The following is a 14607-nucleotide window of genomic DNA, read 5'->3' as shown; positions in this document are numbered from 1 at the left end:
GCAGAAGCTCTTTAGTTTAATTAGATCCTATTTGTCTATTTTGCCTTTTGTTGCCATTGCTTTTGGTGATTTAGACATGAAGTCCTTGCCCATGCCTATGTCCTGAATGGTATTGTCTAGGTTTTCTTCTAGGGTTTTATGGTTTTAGGTCTAAAATTTAAGTCTCTAATCCATCTTGAATTAATTTTTGTATAAGATATAAGGAAGGGATCCAGTTTCAGCTTTCTACATATGGCTAGCCAGTTTTTCCAGCACCATTTATTGAATAGGGAATCCTTTCCCCATTTCTTGTTTTTGTGAGGTTTGTCAAAGATCAGATGGTTGTAGATGTGTGGTGTTATTTCTGAGGGCTCTGTTCTGTTCCATTGCTCTGTGTTGGTACCAGTACCATGCTGTTTTGGTTACTGCAGCCCTGTAGTAGAGTTTGAAGTCAGGTAGCATGATGCCTCTAGCTTTGTTCTTTTGGTTTAGGATTGTCTTGGCAATGCGGGCTCTTTTTTGGTTCTATATGAACTTGAAAGTAGTTTTTTCCAATTCTGTGAGGAAAGTAATTGGTAGCTTAATGGGGATGGCATTGAATCTATAAATTACCTTGGGCAGTATGGCCATTTTCACGATATTGATTCTTCCTGTCCATGAGCATGGAATGTTCTTCCATTTGTTTGTGCCCTCTTTTATTTCATTGAGCAGTGGTTTGTAGTTCTCCTTGAAGAGGTCCTTCACATCCCTTGTAAGTTTGATTCCTAGGTATTTTATTTTCTTTGTAGCAATTGTGAATGGGAGTTAACTCATGATTTGGCTCTCTGTTTGTCTGTTACTGGTGTATAAGAATGCTTGTGTGGTTGGGCGCGGTGGCTCAAGCCTGTAATCCCAGCACTTTGCGAGGCCAAGATGGGCGAATCACGAGGTCAGGAGATTGAGACCATCCTGGCTAACATGGTGAAACCCCGTCTCTACTAAAAAATACAAAAAACTAACCGGGCGAGGTGGCAGGCGCCTGTAGTCCCAGCTACTCAGGAGGCTGAGGCAGGAGAATGGCGTAAACCCGGGAGATGAAGCTTGCAGTGAGCTGAGATCTGGCCACTGCACTACAGCCTGGGCGACAGAGCAAGACTCCGTCTCAAAAAACAAAACAAAACAAAACAAAACAAAAGAATGCTTGTGATTTTTGCACATTGATTTTGTATCCTGAGACTTTGCTGAAGTTGCTTATCAGCTTAAGGAGATTTTGGGCTGAGACAATGGTGTTTTCTAAATATACAATCATGTCATCTGCAAACAGGGACAATTTGACTTCCTCTTTTCCTAATTGAATAAATACCCTTTATTTCTTTCTCCTGCCTGATTGCCCTGGCCAGAATTTTCAACACTATGTTGAATAGGAGTGGTGAGAGAGGGCATCCCTGTCTTGTGCCAGTTTTCAAAGGGAATGTTTCCAGTTTTTGCCCATTCAGTATGATGTTGGCTGTGGGTTTGTCATAAATAGCTCTTATTATTTTGAGATAAGTTCCATCAATACCGAATTTATTGAGAGTTTTTAGCATGAAGGGCTGTTGAATTTTGTCAAAGGCTTTTTCGGCATCTATTGAGATAATCATGTGGTTTTTGTCTTTGGTTTTGTTTATATGCTGGATTACATTTATTGATTTGCATATGTTGAACCAGACTTGCATCCCAGGGATGAAGCCCACTTGATCATGGTGGATAAGCTTTTTGATGTGCTGTTGGATTCGGTTTGCCAGTATTTTATTGAGGATTTTTGCATCGATGTTCATCAGGGATATTGGTCTAAAATTCTCTTTTTTTCTTGTGTCTCTGCCGGGCTTTGGTATCAGTATAATGTTGGCATCATAAAATGAGTTAGGGAGGATTCCCTCTTTTTCTATTCATTGGAATCATTTCAGAAGCAATGGTACCAGTTCCTCTTTGTACCTCTGGTAGAATTTGGCTGTGAATCCATCTGGTCCTGGACTTTTTTTGTTTGGTGGGCTATTAATTATTGTCTCAATCTCAGAGCCTGCTATTGGTCTCTTCAGGGATTCACCTTCTTCCTGGTTTAGTCTTGGGAGAGTGTATGTGTCCAGGAATTTATACATTTCTTCTAGGTTTTCTAGTTTATTTGCATAGAGGTGTTTATGGTATTCTCTGATGGTAGTTTGTATTTTCTCTGGGGTCGGTGGTGATATCCCCTTTACCATTTTTTATTGTGTCTATTTGATTCTTCTCTCTTTTCTTCATTGTTAGTCTTACTAGCGGTCTATCAGTTTTGTTGATCTTTTCAAAAAACCAGCTCCTGGATTCATTGATTTTTTGAAGGGATTTTTGTGTCTCTATCTCCTTCAGTTCTGCTCTGATCTTAGTTATTTCTTGCCTTCTGCTAGCTTTTGAATGTGTTTGCTCTTGCTTGTCTGGTTCTTGTAATTGTGATGTTAGAGTGTCAGTTTTAGATCTTTCCTGCTTTCTCTTGTGGGCATTTAGTGCTATAAATTTCCCTCTAAACACTGCTTTAAATGTGTCCCAGAGATTCTGGTATGTTGTATCTTTGTTCTCATTGGTTTGAAAGAACATCTTTATTTCTGCCTTCATTTCATTATGTATCCAGTAGTCATTCAGGGGCAGGTTGTTCAGTTTCCATGTAGTTGAGTGGTTTTGAGGGAGTTTCTTAATCCTGAGTTCTAGTTTGATGGCACTGTGGTCTGAGAGACAGTTTGTTATAATTTCTGTTCTTTTACATTTGCTGAGAAGTGCTTTACTTCCAACTATGTGGTCAATTTTGGAATAAGAATAAGACACATTTTTAAGAAGCACAAATCAATAAGGACAGAGAGAACAAACGAGTGTAACAAAACAAGCAAGTAAACAATATAGAGACTGAGAAGCAGGTGAATTAGTGGTAAAAAGAACATAACAAGCTGGGCACAGTGGCTTATGCCTGTAATCCCAGCACTTTGGGAGGCCGAGGTAGGTGGATTTCTTGATTACAGGAATTCAAGAACAGCCTGGGCAACATGGTGAAACTGCATCTCTACTAAAATTAAAAAATGAGCTGGACAAGGTAGCGTGTGCCTGCAGTCCAAGTGACTTGGGAGGATGAGGAGGGAGAATCACCGGAGCCTGGAGAATTTCAGGCTATAGTGAGCTGAGATCATGCCACTCCAGACTGGGTCACAGAGCAAGACTGCGTCTCAAAACTGAAAGCCGGCAAAGGGAAAGGCTGTAGACTAACTCTGTTTTACACCAGAGGCTGCACAAAGCTCTGGGACTGACAGCACTAGAAAGTCTCTGGAAAAATAGGAAGATTGGCTGAAAGTCCCAGACAGCAGTCAGATCCATCAGTGGCGTCTCCAACTCCTAGCATCTGGCAACTACCACTCTATTTTTCTTCTCTCCCTACCTTCTCACCCTGGCAGAGGATCAGAGATCTAGTCTCTGGGGAAGGTATAAAACAGAGTCTTTTGGCCGGTGGGGTTTGAAGGTAACGATAGGATACTGAGGGAAAATAATGCATGTTAAATGCTTAAAATCCTGCTCCTCTTTATCTACCTGACTTTCAGAATACTAGCTGACAGACTTTTACCGTTAGCCTGGAGATTGGAAAATCCTCCCCCACAGCCTGACCAGCTCAAGAAAAAAAGTTTCAAGATAATAGCATTCTAAATTCCCCAACAAAATAGCCAAGCTAGAATGCCCCAAAGTAAAAACTGTGATTGGATAAGCTGCTTCCCCACCTCCAGCCTCAATTACTCCCAACTCACGCCAACACATTCAGAGATGCCCACTGCCTTTTAATTTTAGGGAAGCCTTTAACTTGAAAGGTAAAAGGACCAAAGCAAAACAGCAGATAAATGCAACTTGGAGCAAATGCATACCCTACATGGAAAAGAAAACTCCAAAAACAAAATAAAACAGAAATCACATTATTAATATATTCAGAAAGATAAAAAACAACATTGCTACCATGAAACAAGTATAATATACTGTATAATAAATAAGAATATTCACAGAAATAAAACAATCTATTATTTAAAAATATATGTATGATAGCAGAAATGAAAACAAATTGGAAGTTTTCCTAGTCTGTTTTGTGCTGCTATAATAGAACAGCAGAAACTGAGTAATCTATAAACAATAGAAATTTATTTGACTCATGGTTCTGAAGGCTGGGAAGTCCGTGATTGAGGGGCCACATCTGATAAGTTCATCACAGTTCATCACCTGGCTGAAGAGCAGAAGGGCACAAGAGCACTCGGGAGAGAAAGGAAGAAAGTGAAACTCATCCTTTCATCAGGAGTCCATTTTTAAGATAACTAACCTATTCCCCAAATCAGGACAATAATTCATTCATGAGAGCAGAGCCCTCATGGCTTATTTACCTTTTAGAGACCTCCGTTCGCCACACTGTTGCATTGAGAATGAAGTTTCTAACACATAAACTGTGGGGACACATTCAAACCATAGCAGAAGGGCTGGAAGATAAAAATTTCTAAGGAAATTTCCCAGAGTGTGGAACAGAGAAACAGAGATGTGGAGTATTGAAAAAAGAGATTTAAAAAAAAAAAAAAAAGATAATTAGCCAAGGAGATCCAAAATCCAAATAATAGGAGTCTCAGAATCAGAGAGCAACAACAAAAATGTGTGTGTGTGAAGAGGGGAGATGTGTTAGTCTTGCTACCTAACAAATTACCACAAACTAGAATTAAGTATTGCCCTACAGTTTCCATGGGCCGAAGTTCAGATACACTCACTTGGCTTCTCTGCTCAAGGTCTCACAAGACTACAATTAAGGAGTCTCATCACAGGCTAAGAGTCCTCTTCTGAGTTCACACATTTGTTGGCAGAAATAATTTCTTTTCAGGTTTAGAATCCATGGTAGCTAGCATTTTCAAGGCTATCAAGAGAGTCTCTCACTTCTACGCCTTCTTTTAAAAGTCTCAATTGCTGGGTGTGGTGGCACATGCCTGTAATCCCAGAACTTTGGGAGGCCCAGGTGGGAGGATCACTTGAGCCCAGGAGTTAGAGGTTACAGTGAGCCATGATTGCACCACTGTTCTCCAGCCTGGGTGACAGAGCAAAACCTGCTCTTAAACAAATAAATAAATAAATGGCTCATTTGACTAGGTCAGGTATACCCAGGAAAATCTCTTTTAATTAACTAACTTAAAATTAACTGATTAGGGTCCTATATTATATCTACAAAATTTCTCGCCTTTGCCATATAACATAGTAAAATCATATAATTATGGGGAGTGCTATTTCATCACCTTTGCCATATTCTTTTTTTAATTTGTTTTCTTATTTTTATTTATTTTTTAAAATTATACTTTAAGTTATGGGATACGTGTGCAGAACCTGCAGGTTTGTTACATAGGTATACACGTGCCATGGTGGTTTGCTCTACCCATCAACCCATTATCTACATTATGTATTTCTCCTAATGCTATCTCTCCCCTGGTTGCCCATCCCCCGACAGGTACCAGTGTGTGATGTTCTCCCTGTGTCCATGTGTTCTCATTGGTCGACTCCCACTTATGAGTGCAAGCATATGGCGTTTGGTTTTCTGTTCCTGTGTTAGTTTGCTGAGAATGATGGTTTCCTGCTTCATCCATGTCCCTGCAAAGGACATGAACTCATCCTTTATTATGACTGCATAGTATTCCATGGTGTATATGTGCCACATTTTCTTTATCTAGTCTATCATTGATGGGCATTTGGGTTGGTTCAAAGTCTTTGCTATTGTGAACAGTGCTGCAATAAACACATGTATGCATGTGTCATTGTAGTAGGATGATTTATAATCCTTTGGGTATACCCAGTAATGGATGGCTGGGTCAAATGGTATTTCTGGTTCAAGATCTTTGAGGAATCGCCACAATGTCTTCCACAATGGTTGAACTAATTTACACTCCCACCAAAAGTGTAAAGTTCCTCTTTCTTCACATCCTCTCCAGCATCTGTTGTTTCCTGACTTTTTAACGATCACCATTCTAACTGGTATGAGATGGCATCTCATTGTGGTTTTGATCTGCATTTCTCTAATGACCAGTGACGATGAGCTATTTTTCATATGTTGGCCGCATAAATGTCTTCTTTTGAGAAGTGTCTGTTCATATCCTTTGCCCACTTCTTTTTTTTTAATTAAAAAGTAAACTTTAACGTTGAAAATGCAAACTTGGGGAGGGCAGAAAGATCACACACAAGGCTGTCACTTCATACCTGGAGGGTTGCACAGCGGCCAGGCAGATGCTCTCCTCACTTCCTGGACTGTGAGGCGGCCAGACAGAGGCGCTCCTCACTTCCCATATTGTGAGGTGGCCTGGCAGAGGCGCTCCTCACTTCCCAGACGGTAGGGCGGCCAGGCAGAGGAGCTCCTCATATCCTAGACTGTGCGGGGGCTGGGCAGAGGCACTCCTTACTTCCCAGACAGGGCGGTGGCCAGGCAGAGGCACTCCTCTCTTCCCAGTCAGCTGGGCAGCCGGGCAGAGGCACTCCTCAGTTCCCAGATGGTGGCCTTTGCCCACTTTCTGATGGGGTTCTTTGTTTTTTTCTTGTAAATTTGTTTAAGTTCTTTGTAGATTCTGGATGTTAACCCTCTGTCAGATGGATAGGTTGCAAAAATTGTCACCCATTCTATAGGTTGACTGTTCATTCTGATGATAGTTTCTTTTGCTGTGCGGAAGCTCTTTAGTTTAGTTAGATTCCATTTGTCAAAGCTTGCTTTTGTTGCCATTGCTTTTGTTTTAGTCGGGAAGTCTTTGCCCATGTCTCTGTCCTGAATTGTATTGCCTAGGTTTTCTTCTAGGGTTTTTTTGGTTTTAGGTCTTACGTTTAAGTCTTTAATCCATCTTGAATTAATTTTTGCATAAAGTGTAAGGAAGGGGTCCAGTTTCAGTTTTCTGCATATGGCTAGCCAGTTTTCCAGCCTCCACTGGTGATACCTTTGCCATATTCTATTGGTTAGAAGTTCAAACTTCCACTCATACTCAAGGAGAGGAGTTTCTATAAAGGCAGAAATCATGGGGGTAATCTTAGAATTCTGCTATCAGCAGAGGGGAGGGGATCATTAAACAAACAGTACAAGACAACTATTCAGACCTGAAACTTATGATCCTCCAGATTGAAATAACTCATTAAAATGCCAGCATAAATGATGAAAATAGATCCACATCAGACTTTGAGAAAACTGTTGGCTACAGGAAACTCCGATAAAAGGGTGCATGTCACAAAACAGATTAGAAATGGAAATGACATTATATTTTTAAATAACAATACTTCAATCTCAAAGGCAATGAAACAATGTGTTTAAAATTATAAAGCAAAAATCATGTCTACCCTTGCATTCTATACGTAGAAAACCTACCTAATTTCAGGATAAAATAAAGATGTTTTCAGACACGTACGATCTCAATTATTGCCCATGTACCTTTTCTCAGAAGAATGCCTGAGGATTTGCTCCATTAAAAAGATGAGAAAACAAAACCAAAGAATAGTACAGGATAATTAGCATAAGAACAAGGCAAAGGGAATCCCAAGAGGATGGTAAAGGAGGATCCCAAACTATCATTGTGCAGGGTTGACAAAGCAACACACCCAGAAAAATTTCTTCCATAAGATAAAATTGAGAATAAGAGAAGAAATTGATAGAATATGTACTACATCTTAATATACTTGAGAGAAATTTAGACAATTGACAGAGTTTGGGCTTGCATTAGTGATAAACAAGTCAGGGAAACCCAAGAAAACAAACAATAATATAAACTAATTAATCCAAAAAGTTGTGCAGGAAAGGAAAAGAAATACTTGTTGACTACATGGCACAGCTGTTTACTACATGACATAGGGAGACACGTGGCATATGAGTAATATTTACTATGATCATAATAATGTAAACACTAAGTTGGGGTATAAATATACATAGAGAATGAAGAAATGGAAAAGTTGTGTATGTGTTGTAGAGACATAGGGAGGGGAAGTAAGCTAGATCTTCAACTTCTATTGCAATAGATCTGTAGATAACACCTAAAACTGTGAAAAAAACAAGAGGCTATGCAAGCATCCTATTTGGAGACATGAAGGTAAATATCAAAATATCAGCCAAAAATGATAGAAGTGCTTCTGGGGAAGAGAAAATAGAACAGGGAAAGAGAAGGCAGGAACCTCCATTTTTCTATAGCAAGGCTTATAAATGTATTTCACATTTTACATTGTGTATGTATAACTCTGCTGCAAAATATGAAACATGTCCAAGCACAAGTGATCAAATAAAGCAATTACTTAGATAATTGCCTCACCTTTTTATGCTAGATACATTGACTAATTCCTCACATAAGTTCACTATAATGTTCATTTTGTTATGTTTAAAATAAAGTTTACCAGAACTTAAACAGCAAATGAATGTCTTCCTTCAGAGCTTTCACCTTAAGATGTAAGGCACTTAGTTCAAAGTTGTTGCAACTACCCAAAATATTTTTGGAGCTGTCTTTATAATTTCAAAGCCTATGACAAATTTCTTTAAATAACTTCAGAAGTGTCAATTCATGGATTTAATATTTTATAAGAACCAGAAATCATATGGCAGGAACATGTGACATGCCTCCTCCTGCTTCACCTTCCTCCATAATTGTAAGCTTCTTTTGGCCTCCGCAGAAGCCAGGCAGATGCCAGCTCTATGCTTCCTGTAAAGCCTGCAGAAGCCTCTCTAACTAGTTCCTATGTCTCTTTGACTTATGACCATTGTGGTTTTCTGTTTTTGTTTCTTGAGCACTTCCTTACTTTCTGGAAGTACCAGATACTCCACACTTACCTTGTATATTTTCTACCTCAATTCTAGAATCAACCATCTCCCCAAGAAGCCCTGGTTCCCTTCATTGGAGAATGGTATTACAAAACACGATCTGGGTACTAGGTGTGCTAGTTTCTTCTGGGGCTTCCTTGCCTCTAGGCTCTTTGATAAAAGGGAAGCTGAAGTGAGGAAATATGTGTGTGTATACTAACTCACGTATATATGCACATACCTCTAATTTTTTTCCTTCATTCATCTGTGTCTGTGTTAAGCTAAACATGATTTCATATTGAATTCTCCAACTCTAATTCATTACCATACCGATCATTCTAGCCTGTTACACTTGCTGATCTGTAAGCTCCCACTCCAAAGGGTGAGAAACTTGACTTGCACCATCCATCATTGTCTTAGTCCCATTTTGTGTTACTATAATACAATACCACCAAATGGGTAATTTACAAACAATGGAAGTTTATTTGACTCATTGTTCTGGAGGCTGGGAAGTCCAGGATCAAGAGGCCACATCTGGTGAGGGCTTTCTTTTCTTTTTTTTTTTTTTTTTTTTTTTTAAATAATTATACTTTATGTTCTAGGGTACATGTGCACAATGTGTAGGTTTGTTACATATGTATACATGTGCCATGTTGGTGTGCTGCACCCATTAACTCGTCATTTACATTAGGTATATCTCCTAATGCTATCCCTACCCCTACCCCCTCCCCACAACAGGCCCTGGTGTGTGATGTTCCCCTTCCTGTGTCCAAGTGATCTCACTGTTCAATTCCCATCCATGAGTGAGAACATGTGGTGTTTGGTTTTCTATTCTTGCTATGGTTTGCTGAGAATGATGGTTTCCAGCTACATCCATGTCCCTACAAAGGACATGAACTCATCCTTTTTTATGGCTGCATAGTATTCCATGATGTATATATGCCACATTTTCTTAATCCAGTCTGTCATTGATGGACATTTGGGTTGGTTCCAAGTCTTTGCTATTGTGAATAGTGCCGCAATAAAACTATGTCATATGATAGAAGTCACCACATGGCCGGGAAGCATGTGCCAGAGAAGGCAAGAGGGGGCCAAACTCACATTTTTAAGGAACCCACTCCCATGGCAACTAACCCACTCACATGATAACAGGATTAATACATTTATGAAGACAGAGCTCTCATGATCTAATCACCTCTTGAAGGTCCCATATTTCAACACTGTTGCATTTGGGGTTAAATTTCCAACACATGAACTTTAGGGGACATATTCAAACCATAGCAATCATCCATTTACTTAACTGTTCAATTCCAGTATGCATGTATGCTGTGTATATGTATTCATACCCCATGGGAAAATCTACTTGATCAACTATAATAGCGTGCTTATGTATGGTTGCTTTTGCCATTAGTCTTATGGACTCCACTCATTTTCAAATTCCTTAGGTCATTAACCGATTCTTCAACTACCTTTAGTGAGATTATTTCATATAATTGTGGTACAATTAGATTCTTATGTCACAGTTGCATTTCATTCTGGGATCCTACAATATCTGAAATATCTTTAAATTTGCATACATTGTTTTATTCTTTTTGCCATAAAATTACTTCTATGGGTTTTGACAAACACATGGCATTATGTAGTCACCATTATAGTAACATATAAAAGAAGCTCACCACTTTAAAACATTCCCCATGTGCTTCTCCTAATCAACATCCCCAACCATTACCAACCAAAGCCCTTGGCAACAACTAATCTTTTTTAAATGTCTCTATAGTTTTGCCTTTTCCAGAATGTTATATAAATGGAATCATAGCTTTTTAGAATGATCTCTTTCACTCTGCAATATGCATTTAAGATTCTTCCTTGTCTTTACATAGCTTCATGGTTTATTCCTTTTTATTACTAAATAGTTTTCCATTGTATGGATGTACAATAGTTTGTTCACTTATCTTTTAAAGGACACCTTGATTGCTTCCAATTTTTTGGAATTATGAATAAACATTCATATACAAGTGTTTATGTGGACATAACTTTTCAAATCAGTTGAAATACCTAGGAGCATGGTTGCTGGATTGTATGGTAAGACTATGTTAACTTTATAAGAAGCTATTAAACTGTTTTCTAAAGTGGCTGTGCTATTTTGCATCCCATCAGCAATGAATGAGAGTTCCTGTTGTTTGGTATCCTTGCCAGCAATTGGTATTGACAGTTTTTTTTTTTTTAGATTTTAGCCATTTTAATAGGTGTATAGTGGTATTTCATTGCTATTTTAATTTCTATTTCTCTAATGACAAATGATGTTAAGCATCTTTTTAAATGCTTATTTGCCATCTATGTATCTTGTTTAGCCACATTTCTTTTTAGCACAGTTTTTCCTTAAGAAGGGTGAAATATGGTTGGCTGGATTTCACACTTTTTAATTGGTCATATGCTTGTCCTAATTCATCCTGATTGGTGTTTTCATAATTCTTCAAATCTCTGCCTCACTTTTAGACTCTGCATCCTGGATTACTTTTAAGGGCCTAATCTCTTTCTTTAACTGTAAATTTGTATTAGTTTAAAGCTCAGAAGGATTCCAAATTCTTAATGCGAGGGAGAAGGACATGACTTCATTGTTGCTTCATTAAGTTCTGTACTAAGTATTTTTTCTCTTTAAAAAAAATCATTGTATTTAACTGTAACCATGCCTCAAATATTTTAAACTGCTTAACCAATAATAAAAATTATCCCAATATTTTCCTTTAAGCTTTTATTTAGTGTAGTGGTTTCCCAACTTTGGTGTATATCAGAATCTCAGAAAGCCAGAAAAGAACACTGGCCCAGGCTCATTAAATTAGGATGGCGCATGGACTTTTGTATTTTTATCAAGATCCCCAGGTGTTTTTGATACCAACCAAAGTTTGAGAACCACTGGTTTGGTGTTTGGAGAAAAGTGAAAGTGAGGCAGTCCTCTCCAGCTGAGGGCCAGTCTAACCCTCAATAGAGAACACAATCAGCACAATCAGCCTGTCTAGACACCAATAATAGCTTCAGAAACCAGTGCTGTTATCTCACTAAGTTCTCAATCTAATACTTTACCGAGGTTTGTGTGCAAGATTTTTGTCTAGAGTTGAAATTGAACATCAGTAGAATATTTTTACAGAACAAGATACCATAAAAAACTGGGTTTATTCTGCAGAGTTCACCAAAGCAACATTTTAAAGTCATCTGGACACATCGTACCAGGTTGAATTAAAACTGTTAAAAGATGTGCCTCCAGAATTTGCATTTTAAGAACTACAGGGCAACATACAGGGCAGACAATCTATACATCTTTTCATATAACTGATTCACTACTCTTCTATGCAATAAAAATTAAATGGCATTTTTTTACAACAAAGCATTAAGCTAAATTGAGAAGACCAGATTCAACAATACAGCATGTTTTATAACTAGAAAGCAACTATTTCTTAGATATTTTTTCTTTAAAAACTCAGTCTTCATGTGCTTTGTGTTCTAAGCTATGGCTTAGTATAACTTAAGAGGGAACAGTTCCAAGAAAAACTTCATCTCATCAAAACGTTATTTGCATATTCATAAGATTTCACTTTCAGGCAGAGACATGAGCTCTTTTTCTTGCAAGTTATTACATCAATATACAAATAAGCATCAAGAAAAATGTGAATAAGGATATTAAATGAAAAAATGTTCATTCACCAGTGCACAGTTTAATATTAGGTGAAGAGTATGCTTGCTTGATTACAAGTAAATTTTAAAGGTAAATAATTGCACTCATTGTTCATATAAATATTTAGTTGCCATTATTACTAATAATTGCTAATACTGATGAGTGTACTTCTAAACAATTGTTTGAATTTGCTAGAAAATATCAGCAATATGACTTTCTTGGAAAACGTATCTAAATTTTAACTGAGGGGCTATTTTTTAAATCAAAATGACACACCAAAGTGTGGTTGAAAGCACTTTGCTTTTTCAAAAATCTCTCCAAACTCACTTGTAATCTAGAAATGAGTATTTTCCCATTAAAGTACAAAATATCAAATGCTTGAGCATCTTTTGTCAGAAATTGGATTATGCTATTCATTTTACCAGTAGCTAATGACCACTCTTAGGAGATATTATATTTCCTCAAATTTTTGCTGTGAGGGTAACACTATCAGGTAAACATAAATGTTTTTTTTTTTTTTTTTTTAAGAAATTTAAACTCTTCTTCTTAATCTCATCTTCAGCATATTTGGATGTATCTAAACTGTGTTCTTAGTTTGTCTATATCAGATCATTTCAGTCTTTCCTTCAAGTTAAAAGGAATCTTATGTATTTCACTTAATACTAATCCTAGAAAGCAAGAAATACATGAAAACCACAGATCCTTAATGACTTTGATTTATTAATCAGTGACAAATACTTCTGTCTGACCATCACTGAAGCACTAACTGTAACAGTGTTGCATAAGGAAAGCATTTTGAACAGCAGTGGGACACAAATCCTATTAGTGAGGGAGACTCTTCCTAAATAACTTTTTATTAATACTTATAATTTTTACTTTACTCTTAGGGACAAAAGATGTGCCCCATAGTTAACAAAAAAGTTGACTTCCTTAAACATAATCATGCTATTCCAGTTTAACATCTCTAAAAAGTCAGTCTGAGTTGAGGTGATCACAGTTTCCATGAACTAAGCCTGCCTAAAGTTTTAGTTGATTTGAGAAACCAAAGACAGCCTGCTGCAGTTTGCAAAAATGCTGATTTGTGAGGCTCAGGTCATTATTTATTGGTGTCTAGACTTAAAACTTCTTTAACCTTACACTTTAACCTCAGGGGCCCCAAACCAGTTTCAGGGTCAGCAAAGTCCTTTGGTTGTATTTTCATGAGAATTGAGGATCAGTAGGTGGAGAAGCCATGCCCCAGCCTTGGAATACATTAGAGAGTGGGCTGAGAGCACTTCTGCACAGCTTTTGAAGGCGGTTGCCATCAGGTTGTTAGCTCACACCCCAGCCTCAGAGCACATCCTATGACTTTATTCTTTATATGGTTTTCTTCTGAAGCAGTGGAGTGGTTTTAAAATTCCATTTCTGACCCACAAGACCCTCAGTGATCCTGTTCTTGCACCCCACATAAGCTACTTTCCTTCATTCATGCACTGCAGGTACAAGTCTATTGTTCACATCTATTAACCAGACATACTGAAAAGGCCTTTATATTTTCTTCAGTAAAAATCTAGAACACTTTTCTCAATTTTAAATTCTAATAATCATGCTAAGACTTTGATACATGCAGGCCACAAGTGAGAAAATAGACTACATTTAACTTAATTAAATTCGTATTGTCATTCTGAAACACCAATTTTTAAGGGATTGAAATGTACCTGAACTGTAAATATTTTTTAAATAAAATAACTGACTCAAATATATGTGAAGAAGAAAATATCCAAACCTCTCATATGTATTTCAAAAGAAATAAAATCCTCTAATGAGAGTTATTGTTGAAACTGAATTAGTGTTTAGTTGTTAAACCAAGTCATAACACACTGCAGGTCTTTCCTGAATGTCCTACATTTCTCAGCAAGAATCCACTTTTTGCTCAACAACTTTATTCTTAATTCACAAAAGAAAAATAGTTTCACCACTGATAAGTAAATTAAAAGTTACTGTTAGAGGAATAGTAACCATTTTATAAATGAAATAGAGAGAGTAATTTTCATACTTGGATGTCAAAAGAGAAATCCCAAGTCTGCCATTTGCTTGCCTAAAATGCATGACATGACTTTATGAATATTCATATATGATTTTATTACAATACTAAAAACTGGGTTTATTATCCACTAGATTTGAAAAA

This window comes from Macaca mulatta, chromosome 6 (genome assembly GCF_049350105.2).
Source record: "Macaca mulatta isolate MMU2019108-1 chromosome 6, T2T-MMU8v2.0, whole genome shotgun sequence".
NCBI classification, from domain to species: Eukaryota; Metazoa; Chordata; class Mammalia; order Primates; family Cercopithecidae; genus Macaca; species Macaca mulatta.
This window is presented reverse-complemented; position numbering follows the sequence as displayed.